Source organism: Acanthisitta chloris, unplaced genomic scaffold (genome assembly GCF_000695815.1).
Source record: "Acanthisitta chloris isolate BGI_N310 unplaced genomic scaffold, ASM69581v1 scaffold8918, whole genome shotgun sequence".
NCBI lineage: Eukaryota > Metazoa > Chordata > Aves > Passeriformes > Acanthisittidae > Acanthisitta > Acanthisitta chloris.
In genome coordinates this window covers 263,147-285,727 of record NW_008685394.1, presented here as the reverse complement: position 1 = coordinate 285,727, position 22,581 = coordinate 263,147, and the positions used below count along the sequence as shown (strand labels likewise).

The window sequence follows — 22,581 nt, the reverse complement described above, 5'->3', positions numbered from 1 at the left end:
TGGAACATCATAAGAGTTAACTACATTGATGCTGTTATGATACTCACATGCAAAAGTAACTGGGTGATATATGTACATAAAAGAGAGATATTATGCCGCTTTATTTTTTTTTAGCTAAAGGAAAACACCTTTATTTCTCCTTCAAAATCTGAAATATCCTGAGCAAAACTTTTCACAAGGAGACTGAGTAAGTAATTTCCATGCTTATATGTGATTCTGCGACTCCAAGAGCTTTTACCTGGTGGATTGCATCTATCTGTTAGAAGTCAGTGGTGGTTCCTCAAACAGCAAGACCAGAAATACTAGACCTCAACACTAAACATTATGCAACTGCAAAGAAATTATCTTACTTTAATAACTTGGGAACTCTGGCTTTCACAAACCCCTGCACAGAAGGACTGATTACAATTTAAGGCATTTAGATTTCAAGGGATGCAAAAATATCCAAAGTGCAAGTTCTTCATTGTTTGGAGTTCTAGCTTAAGTGTTTTATTTTTTTACAACATCTGGAATGAGCAATGGTATGTTATGGTAACTTTTGCCAAAAGGCACGTAAAATCAGCATATATATACATGGATGCACAACATTTGGCTATATTCTGGTCCAAGAGAAGGTGATGGCTTTGGGAGTTACAGTTGAGGAATGGGTGTTTTCATAAGCGATAAATGAATCCCTAGTGCCATTCTACTGATCTACCAGAAAAAAACCAGGGATTAATCTGGCCCAGGACACCAACTGTAATAGTAAAATTATTTTGTGGCTGCTTTTCTATGTGGATTTATTATCTCTTACTGTGCAGACATATATTGTCAATAAATAATGTCCCTGTCTACCTAGCAAAGGGCCTTTCCTCCTAAAAAACTCTATCTGGAAAGTCTGTGTTCGGCCACTTTCAACTCTTACAACATCATCTTCAACAGAGATTTCAAAGCTTCCACTGCTAGTATCATGAAATAACACTGAATTTTAATCATATTAAGCATCATTTTCGGTATTAGTAATGAAGTTTACAGCTCTCATTTGGGAACATCCATAAGCTTTGACTCTGTTGGTGGTTACAAATGTTTGTGACAAAAGTCAGTGGAAGTAATTCAAATTCTAAAAAGTAAATAATGCTTAAACATTGACAGGGGTGGATCATGGTTTGGTTCCATTGAAAATTAAACAAAACAGTATTTATTGACAAATGCAAAACAAAGGGAGAATCAAACAAATCAATGATATGTCAGTGCTGCACCTTTGACTGGCTGTTTGACAACATATTTCCTTTGAAAAGCTAACTCACCACTCACGCATGGGACCAGGTTTTAGTCTTACTGAGGACACTTGTCTCTGAACAATCCTTAATTATAGCATTCAAAATATGATCTTGTTTTATGGAAATATATATGCAAATATATGATCTAGAACATTCTTTAAATGCATGCAAGAAATTATATTTTAATACAGTTTCACAGAATAGAAATACTCCACAAATAGAATTCAAGAAGAGAAATGCCAGCATATCCAAAGTAATTTCATAGCTTATAAGCATTATTCAAAATGTAATAAAAAAAATAACATATATTTACTCAGGAGTGCATTCACATATTTTTTTCTCAATTTCTACATGAATACACACACTATAACTTGATATTTTGTATTAGACAAACAGCAGTTCAAAGTTAATTTTGTAGATGAAAAACTAACCATCACAAAATATTGTACAAAATCCTGAAATCATAAAAGCCATGGTTTTAATATCAGGGTAGGAAGACTTTCTGGTTTTAACACTTCAGATTTATTTTGATTATGAAATTTTTTTATCAGTGATCAAAAATTATGGAAGAAGTGCAGTACTGAATTTATAGTAGGAGGTCATAATTTTATCAGACTTTCTCAAGGGGAGATGTTATTTTCACTGCAGTTTGTCAAGCTCTGCTTTCCAGTCATCAATATATAATCTTTTTTTTTTTTTTTTTAACAAAAAGGACATATTGTCTTGCTCCTAAGCAAGAAATAATCATATTACACTGCCTGGAACATCACCCTCAGTTTGATCCTGAAATCACTGCAGAGGAAGATAAATGATATTTCTATTGCAAAGTCTCCCAAATAGTTCAGTGTTTTAATAGCTTGTTCACCAGATATGCATTTTTCTTTAGCCTTTAAAAAGCTGCAACATCAGACAATATGATAAACATAGTAACATAAAGGTGAACTTGACATTGGTAACCAAGATCCACAGGTAATGCAGTTGAAAAATTAGGCAAAGGCAAGAATGGCAGTGAAGTTTACATTGCTTCATGTTGTTTGCTTGCCCAGAGGAATTCGATGCAGCCATGACCTAACACAAATTAAGTAACTCCAAAATGGGATCGCTGTGGCTACATCAGCTCAGTGATGCATCCCAGCTAACGAGACATGACAAGGTTAATTGTTTCAGATAGTGATGTATTGCTGCAGTTTCTAGAATTCCTAGAATGCAAACTTGCATTGCTCTATAGAACAGGAAGATCATCCTCTGTTACTGAGAGCGTTTCTGACACTGCACTCCTGCTAACCTTCCTAACAACTTTCAATTAAAATTGAGTCAGCATTTGTAAAAATCACTCTCATCTGTCTTCTACACCAGAATGCATATACCAAACTTTCACAGGAGAAGATTGGGCTGAATTATTCATTATCATGCCAACCATCTCAATAGAAAAAAACCCCTCACCTTATAGAACCAGCTAGTCATGAGCTTTTTTTGTTGCTAATGTCTATACTAGCAACATCTCAACCCCATAGCAAAAGGACTACTCTGTACAGAATGAAATTCATTCTGTGGAATATTTTATGATATCCACTTCATAGCATGAAACCTCATATTGATGGTCCCAAAAGGCACTGCACAGTTTTCAGGTTCTGTCTTTTGATGCCCATGGACTTCATGGGGAGGAACCAGGTGGGCAAACACACCTCCATTCAGATGTCCCATAATTCCATACCCATGGCCCTACATTCAGGTCTGCTTATTTGTTGTGCAAGACAGGAAAGCAGCCAGATTTTCAAACAAATCAAATGGCCAAAGCATACCCACATTACCTCTTTAAAATCAGCTTCCCCACACAGAACCTCACTAGTGCTTTTACTAGCATTTGAGGGGCAAACCATATTGGAAAAGCAGGACCAACGTGAGACAACACAAAATTCCAAGTTTTCCCTATGAACTCCACTGAATTGAAAGCTGTCTTTGGACAGATTGCTTCCTTGTTTAGGACTTGGTTCTGGAATTTTCTCTTTGACAAAATGGCAAAGATTGCCATCACCTCTAAAACTTTAATAAACCTAGAGGATTATATTTTCTCCCCTAAAAGTCCAGATTTTTTTCAATTTAATCTTCTTATACACAACTGCAAGAAAGCAACGATTAGCTTCAGCAGTGCACTGAAACAGGAGGGTTCCATAACAACAGCAGTTTGCCCCTGACTTCCTTTATAAACCATAAAGTAAAAGGAAGCCAAATGTGGAAATCTTAAACATACACAGAATGTAGACGTCAAAGAATTTCTAGACACAGTAATTTAGCTTTAATCTTTCTCTAACAACAAAGATCAAACCACTGAAAACTTTTTGCTTTCTAAAACGTATATATTCTCACAACCTCTAATATCAAATAAGTGCAATTTAAATGGCATCATATCATAAACTATATCTAAACTTAAGAGCACTTTATATGCTTACACACTCGTTCACTAATCTCTTTTAATAGCAGAAATACAAACTGAAGTGTAGAATAGGATGCCAATAGCAGTACACTTTGTAAAATGATTTTTTGCACTGAACACAATAGCTGTGTGTCGGCAGGATATGGTGATTAGATTTTTAATTATTTTCTTTTAAGTTTTGACTTGCCAAGTGAAACATAATAAAAGCATAATGAGATAGCTTCTTCATTTTCTGCTTTTTAGCATTTATTATGGCTTCTACACCAGTTAAGGAGTGACAAGACACCAGAAAACAGGGATGTTTTTATCTTAAAACTGCTACTATAAGTACTTATAGTGCTGCACTTTCTCTCAAGACCCTCACCCACGATTGTGTATCTTATGTATCCATGCACATGGAAGACATAAAATATATGTCAAACAAAATAAAGCAAGTTATTAAGTCAAAATAGACTCTAAATCTTAGTGGAAGTCAACAGATAAACATACTATAGGTCTAGTATGGCCTAAGTACACAATGCATAATTCAGAGCTGAACTAAGTTTATAACTTATTGCAATATTTCTTACTCAGAGAGAGGTCTGGTATATTAAAGCATTGTTCAGTCACTAATTCAGCAAAACTCATGAGAAACTTCCTTCTTTTTTTTTTTTTTTCAAGCCTCTACAGTGCTATCTCTCCCATGGTAGGCATGCCTGGGAAGAAAAAAATCTGTTCTGAATGTGTCTATAATTAAACACAGAAATTTACTGCTAAATTATTTGTACTCTGCTCTCGCTGCCACATTCATACATATATCTCTATGTAATTCCATTATGATTGTTAGCAAAGACTTTTTTCCCTTATCATTGGCTTTCCCAGACATCCATCCTTCTGGAGACAGCTAGCTGAAATACAAACATCCTTATAACAAAAAAAGACATATTCATTGGCAGAGGGTATGATACAAATCCATCATGCAGTGTGTAATGAGACTACCAAGGTGTTAGTAACCTATGAAGGAACAGTAGTATGTGAGAATCAAATAAGAGGGAGAAAAGCATTGGGGTGGAGACAGAAAACTAATTTCTACTCTACACTCACTTCCTGAATCTAATCTAGGACCTACCATTCCTGAATGGTTCAACTTTCTGTCATCCAGCCAACACTCATGGTTCAGTTTAGTTCAGGTACTTACAGCAAAAATGCTTTCTCTATGGGATGAAGGATTTGCCACTGGTTGTGACAACGTTACAGCCTTCATGGGCCACATATCAAAGATTTAAAAGGCAATAAAATTACAATATTTTTAAATCATAAAATTAGGATCACCTGAGAATCAGTGACATCACGTATGGTTCTTTATTGGTGATGAAAAATCTAGAAGTATGTTAAGACTTTGTAGTGCAACAGCTCCAACAAGTACTTGCTTAAATGACAAAATGTCACATCAGTCCAGAATACTGATGATTATTATTTACACACAAAGTATCCCCTAGGTGCACAAAACTGCTTTTAAAATATTTTGCATTAAAATAAGCATTTATATAGAAACAGCAGCACTGTTTAGCACTGACTCTCCTAATTCCATTCCAGCATCTCAGTATTAACCTTTTTTTCTCTCCAGTATTTCCTCAATGGTTCAGCTACATAATTGGTATTTCCATTTTCCATACAATTCACCAAGAATATGCTCATCCTAATGCTTTTTCATCTTCTCTCATTTTCTAACATTCTAAAATCATAGAATTATCATAGAATCATAGAATGGTTTGGGTTGGAAAAGACCTTAAAGACTATCTCACTCTGACCCCCCTACCATGGTTAGAGATGCCTTCTACTTGCTATGTCTCAACATTTACTTCGCTTCTTGAATAAACTTTAAATATCTCTAGTCATAAAACCTATAAAATTTCATTCACTAAACATTGCTATATGATTATTCCCCCCTCAATTAATTATTATGTGACAGTACTACTTCAGCTTGTTCCAGACATTTTAAATTGAACAGCAGTGATTTTCCAACGTAGTCATGATATTCCTTGCCTATTTCTTCCAGCCTACTCTCCAGAGTGCTGCCCATGAGCACAAAGTCAAGCACAGTTGTTTAGGGTGATAAACACATGTTGAAAATTATATTTTATTATGTGAATTTATAAACAAAATATATATTTGCATGTTGTTTTCAATTTTTAACAACTGAGATAAGGGAAATAGGGAGCAGTTTCTGATCAAACATCCTAAAGGACATCCCTTATTCATGCAGTCTTAAAATTAATACTCTACCATAAATTTCAGCGACAAGAATTGAAATTGAAAGAATAGAAGCACCAGTCTTCCTTTCCTTTAGTGTCAAATTTCTTAATAAAAATTCCATGTTAAAAGAAAAGAAAAGATGAATAAATGCATCACTCACAAAGCAAACCCTGGATATGACAAATTACGGGACAATACTTAATTTCATGCCAGTGCCCAAATGGCATATTTTCAGTGACAGGCTTGTCATCATTATTAAGAACTTCCCCTGTCTCCCAGTGATGAAGAAACATATTACAGACAAACACATTAATCTTTCCACACAGTACAATGTAAAACCTTAATTACAACCTCATGCTTTCCCCCACAAACACACAACATACCACAGACCCAAAGCATACATATGTCAACCCTGAATATCTGTTGATGTTCTGAAGACTGCAGTTAAGGCTTTGTGTTGAACTATGAGGGAGATCATTATTATTTAATGTAGTATGCTGTTTTGCTCAATCAAAATTTTAGAAAAGAATCCAGGAAATCCGGTCTGTTCCCATGGATTTGGGGCTGCAGCTTTGTATACATATACAGACTGCTAAAACTGAGAGGTTTCCAGCAATAGGACTAAATTCTCTATTTAAGTTAAAGACAGAGCTCAATCCAAAGGTGCAGTTCAGTGACAAAGCCACAAAATGATAGAACCAACGCACTCAAATGCCATTTGTGTGCTGACCATAGGCAACACCTTGTACCAGAAACAGAGCTCAGTATCCCAGTATTCCCCTGTTTTCCTAATACCTCAGTATAATAGAAGCTTGGACCAAAACTGACTGAGACTCAATCCAAATAAAACAAAATAAATGCTTTTCACAAAAGTAAAACAATTAGAGTAACTGAAGGATCAAGGTTAAATGTTTTAATTTTTTTCTTTAAATCTAGTGGTACAAGGATTGGTACTCAGTTTTCCCCATAAACACTGAGTGATATGTCTTTTTTCTTTCCAGACCATTATTGCAACAGCTGTAGAAGGAGAGACTGACTGCCAGTCAGCAGGTTACAACATCTTCCAGGCAGATAAAGGGTATAGATTCAGCCATAACTGATCAAGTAAAAATAAATCAGTATCTCTTCTGTGAGAACTTAAGCACTACCTTTCTTCTGCAACAAGGAGTGAAATAAAATAGAATTCTTGCTTGTTTTGAGAAGAAAGAAACCACTTTCTCCCATCACTGGACAAACTACAAAACAATTTCCTAGCTGTAAATGTGAAAGCTTATTTGATTAGTAAAATGTGGTGACAAACTGATGCTTTTACTAAAATAATTTTGATTCTTGCCTGTTCCTGAATTTGCTCGCTCTTTACAACTCATTTTCCATTACAGCAAGCTTGTATTGGCCTTCTGCTGCTGAAAAATTGCAGGTCATCACTCCATTTGACCTCCATCCTGTATTATTGCAATGCTACGATTAAGGATTACCCTTGAGATCACTAAGACATGTCAGTCAATGTACTTCAGCATTGGAAGCAAGGATTCCCATGGTTTTGTTCACAAAAGTACAACTTAATAAATGACACAATAGGCAAGGATTGGATAACAAAATTCGTCTGGACAATGTTCAATAGATGTAACAGGATATGCCTTTCACTTACAAAATTGTAACAGAGAGCTCAGGGCATTTCTTTTTTTCCACTTGAGTGGGACACATGCAGCTTGACTTTTTCCCCTATCGTCTGTGGTCCTAATACAACTGCAAGATACACTGCAAACACTAGTTTCTCAAGTCAATCAGAGAATGCCAGAACAAAGAAAAAAATACTGTCTGAAGCACTATGATGAAAGTTCATGGTTCATCAAAACTTTCCAGGGAATACATTAATTTTCACTACTCCCTTAGAAGAATTTCCACTAAGCAATTCAGAAACATTATTGAAAAACTGTGAAGTAGAAAGACCTGTTCCTGTGATGTGCTGAGAAGCTGTGAGCAGCTTTCAGAAAAAGCATGTCCTCTAGGACATCTTCAGCAGATCAGCCTCAGTGTGATGAGACTGTGCAATCAGGTTCTGGTCATTTTTACAGGGCTTTAGTAAGACAAAGATCAAAAGAAGTGGTTGTCTCTGGTCCACCGTAGATTTACATCAGTTCAACTGCCAATATTCCTTAATTCACAATGAAACTGTGCAGGGCACCCTTCATAAATATTTATTAAAAAAGTCAGACAACTGAATTTTAGTAGTGCACCAAGCTATAAAGTAACGGAAAGACTATTTGTTCTTCCAGCGAAAAGATGTCAAGGTAGCAAACTTCCTCTTCATGTAGCAAATCTACAGCCATATCAGTTCCACTTTTTTTTTAGTAACTTTTTACTTAGTTGAATAGTGAGTATTTAGACTACTAAATGTGTTGGAATTCAGACTGTGTGGTAGATGACTATTTGTATTGTTATAGGATAGACCTCAATCTCTTCTTGAACATGAAAATTACATGTAATAAGTAATTTCCTGAATGGAAGATTGCTTTATAGAGCTATTTATCTGTTATAGTAAGTTATTTTTAGTGATTATCTTAAATGAAATAAAATTCCAAAAGAAATAGGAACCATGCATATTCCAAAACAGTTTATTTCCTTAAATATTATGTAAGCATTGTGCATTCAATGAAACCTGTGTTATCATCATCTACTTCATGTCATATGAAATATCTAACCTTTGGTTCTCAGTTTATACTAAGCTCAAAGGTGAGTAATTCCACCTTAAGAAAAATGTCACTAATAGACTATTTAGACGTGTAAATGGTATTAAAAAGGTCAAAGAGACCAAAGTCTGGCTTTCATGAGGTCTCACAGCTACAAGGCGTTTGTCTTTGTTGTTGGTGCCAGTTAAGGCATGTCTGGCTTATTTGATCCCCCAGATTAATACAAAGAAGATATCTGAACTGTGAAAAAAAAAGCACAACAGGAAGCTTAAATGCAGCCATATGGACCATCTGATTCTTTCAACCTCTTAACAGATGAGGGTTGAAATAACTTCCTTTGCTTATTAGCTAATTAAATCGTCCTAACAGTGTATAAAATGGCTATAATAAAAGTGAGTTTAACCATAACCTCCAGCTATGTTCCATTATGTCTCACATTCTAGGTCCTCTAACTGTACAGTGTACAACATAACTGTTAACTGAGGTACAAATATATATTTTCTCAGTTAAAACTAAAACAGCTCACAAAAAGACAAGAAATATAAAAATTACTTTGAAATATTCACTAATATATATTTAACATTTTTACCAAAATTAAACAATTACCTTTGCATGGCATTAATTCAAAGGCACTTATGCCTTAGCTCCTATTAAACTTTCTACATTACATGACAGTACCTATAGTATCAAAACAGTTTGGGGTTTTGCCATTTTCTTAAGACATGGAATACTGTGGATTCAGTCATAGGAGAATTGAAATCTCTTTTTAATAATAAAATGTTGTGCTTCAATATTGTGCACTACATGCATGCAGGTGCATGCTCTTCTTCCATAACAGCTGCTTTATATGTTGCTTAATAATTTGCTTTTCTGTTATGAAGTCTACTGCCCTTTTTATGCTGCACAATTACATGGCTACATAAAAAACATACCAGTGATTCTAATGCATACATATCACCAAGAATCCTCCTTTTTCAGTTCTTTCGTTACCAAGTTCAGATGAATTTTAATTAATGCAGCTGAAAGGACTACAAAATTTATTCTCTGAACTAGAGCAAAGCCTATGACTCTTCACAGAATGACTGAAAGCTCCTTTATATTCTGTTATCTCCAAATGATAACTGTACCTTTCAATGTATATTTACTTCTCCCAGATAGGAATAGCTGAAGTACATTTCCACAACATATGACTTCCATTAGAAGATGTGATGAATGACCCACTCTCAACAGCCCAAGGAAGAGCTCATCTGTGCATACTGAAATAACAAGACTACAACAAAATTTTTCCTCACATGTCACCATATATTATCAAATTGACATGCACAGTAAAATTGCTAGAGATACCATCCTGACTGAATAAAAGTAAAAATACTCTCCAATCTGCACTTTTCAAGGATACCAATTTTTTTACTGAAACTTTCAAACTTCCTTAAAATTTGAATGGATTACAATTCAAATGATAATGCTGAAAAAAAAAATGGCTAGTGATATCCCACTTTCTTTAATCAAAGCCAAAACTGTCACCAACTTTAGAGCATTTGACTTCCACAAGGACATTTTAAAAGCAGTGTGTATGAAGAAAATACAGCATTTAGTGGCCTATGAACCAAAAATCATTTGAAATAAGAAAATTTTCCTTGCAATTGAATATAATAGCTACATAATTTTATCTGAGCTACAAAGGCTGATATTCACTGAGGCATGAAGAATCAATGCAAAGCATCCTGGGTCACTTAGGCTTGCACTAACTTCTATTGACAAAGCTGCCAGTAGGAAACAAGAGGGAGGTGCTTCCATATTTACTGCATATTAGCAAGTTAGGAAAACGTGAATGGTCCAAGGAAGAGATACTTGAAAAATGGTAAGTCAAAGTGATCATGCCAAAAGAAACAAGAGGGACAGTGGGTGACAGTAAATGGGGAAGTCATATCCTGTGGATTTGAGAAGACTACTTATTCTCTTGTAACCAGCATTATGAGCTGCTTTACTGTGACATAATGTGGAAAAAAAAGAGTATCATTCACAAAGAAAGAAAATAGTTCTCTGAAGTTCATTACTTCACTAACATGATCATATATAGTAGAGCTCTTACTCTTTTGAAAGTTGAAAAAAATGAGCTAAACAATGATTACACAATTTTCTCACAAACTGTCAAGACAGACTAACAACAGAACTAATTCTGCCCACATAATGGCTGTGACGCTATCCTTTTTCTCTTCATTTCCTTATCATGCAAGCTGATATGCTGGAACAATTTATTAACAGGGCAGAATGAAGATTAACAGCTGGTGGAGCAGTAATGTGCCTGTTTCAATCAGGAATGGAATAACATCAGTTACAGTACTAACTCCTATGCTACATTTGGAAAAAATACCCACCTGGGCAAATAGGTTCATTCCTACACATGCTAGTAGCAATAAGCAAAAGAAAATACTAAGGGTCTACACTGTAGGAAGAGATTGTGATTAGAAGTATGTAAAAAAAAACTAATAAAGCAAACAGATTGGTCCAAGAATCACAGAATCTTGGAATGCCTAATTATCTGTTAATAAATTTGGATCAGATGCAGAGACCTTCTGCCAAGATATTGTCATACTGTACTAGAGCAGACCACGAAAATGTTCCTCATGTTTTTTAAGAGATTACACATCACTTTAGAACTTCCAGAAGGGGTAGTGCTGAATACAGCAAAGAAATCATTTCCCCAGAACAAACCATTCATATGCAATCACTGAAAAGGTGAGCTTTCTTTTTATTGCTATCTACTCAAACTGAAATACAGCTGCTAGTCTGAAACAGCAAATGTTTAAGTATATATTAAGCCTTTCCTATAATACCAGATATTAGCTGTTAAAAATACAGAGGTTTCCTGATAGTATTTCTTTGCATTTTTTCTTGATAAAAACCCCCAACAATACAGCAAATATGAGCAATCAACAGAAGTTGCTTTGAGTAGTGAAGAGCAGTGACGAGGCAGTGTTTTAGGAAAAGAAGTTTGTTTCACATGCACCAGTTGTGCTTTGAGGCACAAGCCATGTCAAAAACAAGTCATGTAAAATATAAATTTGCTACAAATTAGAAATGAACACATACACTTCTTTGTGAAAAGGCATTTCTACCCCTTGTAGGCTTGTTACTCCATCATAGCCTATGAAATTATGCAAGATTAATTGAAGAGATTAGCCCTCCAGACACTGCTTTTCTGAACCCTAACACTGTGTCCAAGGAATTACTGCTTTCTGTTGCTATCTAGATAAGATTGGACTTCCTCCTCTACATGTTCTACACTGTAAGATTCAGTGGAGTAGCTCTCCAGCTCCTGATTTCTCCAATTTTAACATTTACAACTACCCAATGTGCACTGCAAACATGGCTTTCAGTACACAGACTTTAATATTCACTTTGGCTCAAAGGATTCCTGCAAACAAATAATGATCTAAAAATGATCAATTCCTCACCTTCTTAGTGTGTGTATCCTTCCTCCTGCCAATCTATCCAAAATCCTAACCATCCTCTAATGGAGGAAAAGATGAGTCCATCTGCACTGCTTATGGTTGTCCTCATTTTGTATTGGCAGAACACTCAGTGTTCAGCAAATACACTGATTTTTCAGCTCATGGTTTTGTAACTCTAACCATAAACTTAATTTCAAGCATTCCCATGAGCACAAGCAGATCTACATGTTACAAAGAAATCCCTGTTCCCTGCTGACTTTCACCACTAGCCTCACTTGCCATAGCACTGAAGATCCTGTAAAATGGAGCTGCACAGCTTCCATTTTTCTAAATTTTAACTGCATACCTTCTCATAAGTATCATGTGAGGGGACATCCCCTCAGATTTCATAGTAAAACTACAAATGCAATTGTAAATCTGTTTCTATCAAAACAATCTGATTTAGAAAAATCATTCAACATTATTAAATAATTTAACATAACTTTGATCATTTTGACAGAACTAGGGTAGGAAGCAAATACATGTACAAAGATTAAAGCAGTGCTGTCACCTCTAGCAGAGCAGAAACATGCAGTGTTGAACTTGAAGAGGCAACTTCATAACCAGACTCAGCTGCAGTCAGAACAGGGTGTGTGAATGGAAGCTAAGACACACAGGAGGGTTAAATTAATCATGGAAAACTTACCAGCATTCACTCCATTCACTAAGATTACAGTACCAAGTTTAACATAAAACATACTGACTATTGTAGTTTCAGACTAACTTAAAAACATGCCACATTCAAAATAAACAAAACCCCAACATCGTTAAGATAAGCCATTTCTTAAAAAACACAGTCAGTGTTGTCCCTCTACTCCATTTTAGCAGTTTTATCATAATAATATTTCAGTTCTACTACTCTGTTAGTATGAGACTGTGCTGTCAACGAGTTGGAATTTATTCAGGGACAAATGTATAAAGAAACAGTAATAAAAAAACTATGCTATGGCTAGAAGGAGATTCCCAGTGATGAAATAAGTCTTTGGGAAATCATTAAGAAAACTCTAAGCTGCAGTGACTTACTGTGATGGCATGCAAACAGCAGGATAGCACAAACTTTATATTACTTGAATGAATTCATGCTTTAAGATTATCTTATTATCACTATTACATAAAAGAAAAAAAAATAAGAACATTGGAAATTCAAACATCCAGTCAAGTAATTTGCTTATTAGATTACTCTTTCCATATTACTGAGATCTCATGCCCACAGAAGAAAAAAACCCACACTCTCTAGTTCAAGTACCTTTCATTGCCAATCACCCAACACAAAGTTTAAGAAACACTATTTGCAGTAGTGTCTAAAGTAAACAGCAGCAGCAGCATCAGAACTATCCTAACATAGAAGTTATATAGTCCTACTAAAAATAATGACTGGAACTTCATGTTCCAAATCACAAACATACATACTGATTACAATACAAGAAAGCAGTGTTTTCCTTGATTAGGAAAATATTTTAGCCTTAGCTCTAAATGTGCACTGCTGGGGCCCAATGGTGCAAAAATGCTGAAGTGTGAACAACTGCATGTCCATCATGCCAGCTGATTATAAAGTCTGGTGTTTACTCCAATTTTAAGGTAGCAGCAAGGGCACAGAAATGCTTCTTGTAAAATATGGTAGGAATAGAATAGAATAGTTTGGATGTAAGTGACCTACAACAATCATGTAGTCCAACTGCCTGATGAAAAGTTATTGCGTGTTCTTAAAGGCATCCAAGCATCTTTCAAACAATGACAGGGATGGGGCATTGACTGCCTCTCTAGGAGGCCTGTTCTAGTGTTTAACCACCCTCTCCATAAAAAGATGCCTCCTAATGTCCAGTCTAAACATCCCCAGGCACAGCTTTGAACCGTTCTGATGTGTCCTATCACTGGATCCCAGGGAGATGAGATCCCTCCTGAATTCATCACCTCAAGAAACTGTAGAGAGCAATGAGGTCACCCCTCGGCCTCCTTTTCTCCAAAGTAGAAAGTCCTTAGGGTGTCCTCATAGGACATACCTTCCAGCCCTTTCATCAGCTTTGCTGCTGTCCTCTAGATGCATCCCAGCACCTTAATGTCCTTCTTAAATTGTGGGTCCTAGAACTGCTCACACTACTCCAGGTGAGGCTGCACCAAAACTGAATACAATGGGATAATAATTTCTTTTGAACAGCTGTTTATACTGTGTTCAATGCACCCCAGAGTACAGTTTGTCCTCTTGGATACCAGGGCATAATAGCCATATAGTCAGAAAACATCTGATGTAGAACAGGGTCTGCCAGAAGAAATGTGCTTTCAAAAAAAAACCAAACCATAAGGGCAAGTTTTTACATCATTCAAATCTAATAACATTATTGATCTGTTAATAACTCCCCTAAAACCACATTTAGTCCCTCCTGGACGAAAAGTCCAAGTTTGAGAAGGAACTGCAACAGACTGAGCTTCCAGGTAAAACGGCATCAAATTTCTGCTCAGAACAACAAATTTTGGGATTTGCATCTCTCTCAATCAGTTCCTTACTGGCAGAACTTCCTAAGCATGTTTTCTGAGTCAGTAGTTCACACTACAGGTACTCTACTGTCTCTATACATCCATTCTTCTTTACAAACATTACATTGCATTTCCATCACAGTTAACTCACCTGCAAGATTCTGCTCCTTTATTATTAAATATTCATTGGGCACACTTGCAGACTTTCCATATCATTTGTAGCACTGTCTACAGCATTTTTATGGTACATGTTGAACAGGTCACTGACCATTCCCCAAGCTGTATCATACACTTAAACTGAACTATGTCCACAGTGACTACAGCGCTATCTTTTCCAGACCAAGCCACCTTTCCCTTTCACTCTCCTCCCTGCTTTCTCCTTTTACCTTTGCGTCCCCAGCTAGTATAACATTGGTTCTTTCCAGTTGTGAGTCAGAAACTGAACCAACGTTTCAACAGAGTAGGCAAGAATTAAAGGTTTGAGTACAAGACCAACTGTCAAGATGACAAACCCAAAAAATGTAGGATTAGAGCCTTTAAAAGTCTCCACTAATATAGATGCTTGCTTTTTTGAGTACCCAACTTTACCTGCAGCTGCATCTAATCAGCAGATGATAATATTTTTCTACTGGAAACCTCAGGTTGGAAAATTATTATTAAACTGTAACTTCAAAATCTTGAGAAAGCTGTAGAAAAACAGAGAATAGAACTAAAATATCCTAATCTTTATTCCAGTATCATAAATACTATGTCAAGTCTTTGCTGTTCTTTTTCAGTCATTTACTATGGGCTAACTTATACCATCAGACATATACTCCGATTTTAGGTATTATTGAATTTAGAATACCATATGTACTAGTTAAAAATGTGGGGCCCTTGCTAGTGTATGTAACACCTAACCTCCCAAACTAAGCACTTTGGTTTTCAATGTTTATTATGCTCTAGTTACCATTTCCAGCTATTTCTAAATATAAAAGTTTCTATCGACTTGTACTGTGAAATACAGATGCAGCATAAATTCTATAAACCAAAAGCTAAATTCAATGCTCACTTTAGAATGTAAATACATACTAGATCATAGCTATATGCATTGTGAAATTCATACACTATGAAACAAAATAATTTAAGTGCAGATCTTCAGGTTTAAAAGTTATGAGAGCAGAGGGCACAAGCATAACACACAGATCTGCTAAATCACAAGTATTTCAGTTACAGATTGGCATTGCATTTCAGCATACTATATTTTTCTCACTTTAACTTTGTTTTCCATGTTGACTTTAATTTTTTTTTATTTGCTTGGTATATTGAACCCTGGCTTGGAATAAATGGATTCAAATAAACACAATTCAGTGCCAGAATTGCCACAGGCACATTTTTTTCTTTCAGTGGTCCTGGGAAGTGGTTTGTTAAGCTATTGTTCTCAATTAAAAACTCATGTGTTTGTTCAGTACAATATGGGTCGCTGCTTTGAGTGAAAGATTCCCTTGACATGGCAAAACCTCTAATTGTAACAAGTCTATGCCAAGTATGTTTAACCAGATGCAGCCCCGGGTTTGATTAGCAGCCACTGGATTCCATGTACAATCAGATAATGATGGTTTTGCTTCTCTGCTGAGCAAACATCCTCAGCTTTTAATCAAATATGTATGTGTATCTATATATGTATGTACGTATATGTGTATATATCTGAAAACCTCTATACACATAATTATGAGCAGCACAACTATTTTAAAACTATAGTTCATCTCAACTTATTTGACCTTTGACTGTTTAATCTTAGGAGGACCTGTGCAATACCAACTAAAAATAAATGGAATAAAATATTTATTTTGGCAGACACCATATAGATATAGTAAAGTGACATGTGGTGCATGAAATTTTTTACCACACATGTAGAGAGCAGAAAAGGCTCTGGAATACATTTTTGTTTTCCCACTTGTGGGATAGCATCTATTGGATAATGATGATATTAGAACTGCAAAGACACGTGCCATTTTGGAACAACATTCCAATACTCCTTAACTATGCCTGAGGGAAGGTGGTGAAGGTTGGTGTTTATTTTATATAAGAGTGGGTATTAGTTAGGTTTGCTAATATGACTTCAAGAATATTTTGGATTCCGCTATTTGCATTATTTTTTTTCTACTTGCATGTATTCAATAAGGGCTATTAGTGCAATTTAATCAAACTAAAATTCTATCCCCTTTTTTAAGCCTGAACACCTTTTATTCCAGAAATAAATACAGTATTACATTAAATGCCCAAGCCAATCTACATAATCTCTCACATAAAGTAAGAGATATATTTCCTTCTTCTACACACTAAATAGACAAACATTTTTAATTTTATCCTGCCCTGCTCTGGCTTCTTTTGTTCAAAAGTACAGAACTGGGTTCAAAGAAAAAGGCAAAAGAGAATTAAAAGTAATGCATAGTGATGTTCAGCCTAGTATAAAAGTAAAACAAATTTTAAAACATCTAAATGAAGGCTATACTGAAGAGTGTTAAGGTGAAAATCTGTGTATTTTAAATATTTATCTTTGACAAACAGCAACAAAAACATATTCTTCAGTATTGCCAAATGGTTATTTCCCTCTACACTAGCATACAAAAGTACATTTATTTATTTCTGTGTAAACTAACACTGCAAACTTATACTGCATGTAAACTTAGCTTCATAAAGTAGATAAAAATAATTAAAGACACTAAACATAAAATTACATGATTAGTTGATAATCAGGCTATTTTTTAAACTCACTTGCTGAAATTAATAGAATTCTCAATTTAATCATAACTTCAATGATGCTGTATGTAAATGAATTGGTGTCCTGGTCCCTATCATTCCCATTCATAAGCAGCTGAGAGAGATAGGGGAAAGTTACTTGCATGTACTTTCCAGCATAGTCTTTAGACCAAATATGGTTCTAATACAAGGGTCAATTTTTCTATTACATTAATATGTACATTTTCAGAATAGAAAGAAAACACCCCACAAACTTAAGACACTAAACAGCTTACAGCACTGGGCCTCTTAAAATACTTGCCTCTAACAACAAACAGGAAAGAGCAGCACTGGGCCTCTTAAAATACTTGCCTCAAACAACAAACAGAAAAGAGTGCAGAAAATATTTCTAATTTTCCTCACTTAAGCTTTTCCTTTCACATTTTCACAGTGAAAGCTAATGCAATGCAGTATTCCAGACTGCAGTTGCACTTAAAGTTTTACAGGCATTTTAAGAGTTGCAGCATCTCCTTATCATATGCTTCACAATGAATTTTCATCATGTAGATAAGCAGCTAAAACATAGTTGAAAAGCACTCAGAAGTCAAAACGCATTTTTTACCTTCTTCAGCTAAACTTCTTTCTTATGTTTATTTAGCAAAGTAGAAGATTTGGGGGCAGGGAGGAGGAATTGTACTGCTTTGTATTTATATTACAGTACTAGTACTGTGCTACACTTCTGTCAGACTACATCATAAACCCATAGATATCTATTAATTTCTCCTTCACAGTTCTGTGCTTCGTTCACATATCTGTGTTGAATATTGTTTCCTCTGTGTGGTCTTAATTTCCTAACATGCTGAAATAAACCATGACGTGAAAAAAGTCATGTTATGTTTAATTTAGGAGCTCATAATTTGAAATATGTATAGTAGTACCAAATGAATGACAGAGATTGCAGATTTCACCTGATTCTAAAAGAAACACTCAACTTTTAGGAAAAAAAGAACATTAGTGTGCAGAGATAACTTGGGAAACAGCAATCCACCCCCACCCCCTGCCTCCATTAGGCATGACAACAGGCCACAGCTGCAAGATAAATTAATACACAGTCTTCTCTTTGCCACTGCAACCTGACTGCTTGTGGTAGCTTGGTTATTTTTTACAGTAACTGCAAGTATTTCTAAAATGTTTTCTTTAATACAGACACATCTTATAGGTGTGATAAAGCTGGGGAAAAGAAAATTACACCTGCAAAAAAAGAAAAAAGCATTTTTGTGTTTTCAGGAGGCGATTTAAAGAAGTACCCTGGGAAATTAGCATTGAACACAGGCTCTAGGATGCAGAACAAGAGCATATACATCCTGACTTCCTAATTCCCAGCTCTGTAAAACTGAGATAACATGCAAAAATGATGAATTCCCATGGAAGAATAAGAGATGTTCCAATACTGCACTCCTTCAAGGGGTCTACTAGTTGTGGAGAGCTTGTAAAGGACACTAATGAACACTGCAGAGCAGCTCATCCTCTGGCAGCACTGGCTGTATCCCTCAAGGACAGTTCTGGATGCCAGTGGAACCATCAGCAAATGCTTCTGCCTGGGAAAGGAAATAGCCTGACACTGTACCCTGAGGATAAAAAAACTTTGGCTTTGTTAAACCATGTATGTGTCTGTGTAAGAGAATTCCACAGTCAACAGACCTCCACTGAGAAAGTCCTGCCACCAGATGTTTAAATCAAGGGATTGTTAGTGCACCAGCTGATCTCAATTGCTGGTGGTGGTATTGGAGGCAGTTTGGCTCTCTTCTTTGAATTGGGCTGTTGTCTCCCTAGGTGGGGCTGTCATTTTAATAATAGATCATTGTATTTCCCAGCAGGAGGCCCCACTGTCATATTCCAGAGAAGGATGGGGAGAATTAAGCTCCTGTTTAATATTTTGTTGTTATGTCATATTTCACAAATAGCATTGTTTTACTCTATAGTCCATGGAGAGATCTCATATTTAGGACTTATATGGATGAAACAGAATTTTCAGATTTGCTTACAAAGAGTTAGCTTAGAAGCCTGTGCATGCAAAACATACAGAATTTAGGAACACTGCCAGAGATCTGACATATTAAAAAAAAATAAAAATCATAGTGTAGTGTATGTGTGGTCTACTGAATTGAATGAAGGCCTGGTAGCCAGGAACAGTTCAGTTCCTCTGCACTTAGCTATACTACGTGGCTAAATACATTTCAGTTAAAAAACAGTAACCCAAGCATCACATACACTATGTATGTACTTCATGGAGTTAAAAAATATAAAACCTCATTTATCTAAATGAATGCCAATGTGATGAACAGAGATGTGCATTTGCATTCCCAACACCTAGGTACATTTCTGGAGAAATACACAGGAAGCAAAGTAAGAAATGTGCAGCCTGAAGTTGTCTGAAATTAATGTATTGCCTAATTCTCATGTTGAAAAAAACCTTCAGTAAAATATTTCATTTATGTGAAAAGAATTAGCTTTATATCTCCAGTTATCTGCACAGTAAAAATTGGAGAACCACTACCTCTCTATCACATGAGAATGCTTGAAGAATATGACCATTATGGACCATTTATGAATTACCAGAATACTACTCTATAGGGAAATGATATTTGATTTAGCTTTGTTAATTTTCAAAGCAAAGTACTCTAAATCAGATTAATGCTACTTAATTCTGAATAGAAATACCTGCATAGGGTTTAATTAATGGAATTTAACTAATCTACTTTGAATAATTCAGCTAAAGTTTCCTGAGTGATCCCTTCAAGGGAAGATTCACATCAATAGACTTAATGGGAATTGTTCCTGAGTCTTGCTGGCATGAGGTCAAAACATCACTATCATAAAAATAACCACATCTTGCTCAAATATCTTTGCTCTGAGAGCATTAACATCCAGTCCAGAGCTGAATCTATACCTAGTGAAATGGAATCAGAAATTTCAGCATTAACTGAGTTCTTAATTACAAAAGAGGGATAAAACACTGACTTTGGTTTCTCCAGCTGAGATGGAGAACTGGCACAGATGGTCAGGGTGTTTCCATGTTCTGAAGGTGTAAACAACATGAATTGTTTTCATAAGGCTGATATCATTTAGGCTGTTGTGCAGTTCTAGACAGTGCAATTTCAAACCTGAATGTTGCTGGACCCCTTTATTTTCATGAACTTCACTGAGGTGTCAGGAACTGCAATCCCTGTGACAGTAATCAGTAACCTTTAACTAAGCAGTAGAATCATTGTGGCCCATATGTGCACATCACAGACTAGACCCGTGTCTATGCAAGTCAGTCCAGGTTTTTGCAATAAAACAGGAGCACAGTTTTCTTTTAACTGAGCTTTGCTGAGGACACCATACATAAACAATGAAAACATGAAGGTGCAGCTACACCCTGGAACAAACACTTCCCTGGAAGTGTTTAAGAGGCATCTGGACCTGGTGTGGAAGACATGGGTTATAGTTTAGGGGTTGTAGTCCAGTGCCAGACTAACAGTTGGACTTGATGATCTTAAAGGTCTCTTCCAACCTTGATGATTCCATGATATTGCCTCAGATTCAATGTGGTAGATTCCCACAGATTGTTATTTTTAAATACAACCTTAGTTGCGAAACATGGAATTTTCAGGAATTTATAACGTAACATACACTCTATTCAGATATTTTCCCTCTAACCTGTTTACACATATTTACAAGTCCAATGTATATTGCAGCTGTCAGGGAACTCGTTTATCACATGTACCATATGCTGCAATGATCCTGCTACACTTGGAGTACATAATGTAAATTACATAATTTTTAAAAATCATGACAGGTGTCAGGAACTGAGAAAAAATCTACCATAATGCAAGCAAAACTTTTAATGTGTGACTATTCTCACAGCCAAAATGTTTTCAAGTACCTGACAGTAATTAAAAAATAACTCACTAGATTTTTTTGTTCTATTAAGCATTGATGATCTTTCTATTCTGTCTTTATATTAGAAAAAGCCCTTGGTTTGTTCCACATTTGTTAAGCATTTTTCATATATATGTTTTTCAGCATACGAGTTAAATGACAATAGAATAAAATGAATGAATGTATTATTTACAACACTTAGCAAACACTATTCATGGATTAAAATAAAGTATAACTTGTCCAAGAGGACTTAATCCATTAAAGACATAGGAAACCAGCTTAATTTGTCAGAATGGCAGCCATTAACTCTACAAGGTTATGCAAATACAGCAGATGATTGAGAAAGTGCAGGCCATCCCTACTGTGTCAAACATAAACAAACTCCCTAGGGAACTGGCAGCTAACAAATTTGTTGTGCAGAGAAGGCAGGTAAGGAAACACAAATACTTTTATCCCTTAAATCGGAATAATTTAAGTAATTCTACAAATGATGTAAAGTTTGTGAAATAATACAGCTACTTTTGTTCTAAATAGCTAAAATGCTTCTTGGTCTCTGAGGTTCCCCAGAGGGAGGAAAGCTTCAGAATCTCTTGACACTCTATCTGTGTAGAACTGGAATGTCAGCTGGTAATTACAGACCCATAGGAAGTACTTAAACATAGGCTAAGTAGAAATTTAGATAAATGAACAATTTTGCTAATGAATAATATTCCTGACATAGAAAACCTTGGATTTTAAAAGTCTGTGATTTTCCTGACTCCACCGGGTCAATAAGTGCTTTTAAAAGCAGTAATTTCTGAGCCTATTAGAGAGCAGAAGAGGGTTAAAGGGTCTTTCACATCACTGACAAACAAATACAAAATGTATGTGTCTGCATGTATGTGTTTTATAGATGTAGATAGACACATCAAAATTGACAAAGATCTTGTAAATGAATGAATAAAATCCTGAAGTGAATCACACAGGTTTACAAGTCAGTACATCAGTGTAATGACTTCAAATGTGTGTTGTTGCTGTCTATTGCTGTTGCCCTCTATTGCTGTTGCCATCTGGATCTTTCATGCTTGGAGGCCCTTTCTTCTAAAGATGAATGTGGATAAATAGTCAAAAAACTTGTGAAGGGGCAAAGTACATCACCTTGGGAAAGAACATGAATCCCTTTATAAGAGCTGCTGATAAGCATAAACGTGGTCATTAAAAGAAATACAGAAACATGTAACTCTACACGATTACTACTTATGAGAGAGAAGGAAAAGGAGAGAAAGAAGCACCCAAATTGGTTTGAACAATAGTGTAACAGTCAGATAACCCAGACACACAGGAGAAGATTACATTGTACAGGAATAAGATCA

The 22,581-nt window shown here is 35.7% G+C and overlaps 1 protein-coding gene across 1 annotated transcript in view; it reads right to left on the bottom strand.

The window, feature by feature from the left end:
- Positions 1-22,581, bottom strand: part of ERC2 (ELKS/RAB6-interacting/CAST family member 2) — a gene marked incomplete at its 3' end in the record, with an annotated part of 317,798 nt that overhangs the window by 44,504 nt on the left and 250,713 nt on the right. The window lies entirely within an intron of this gene.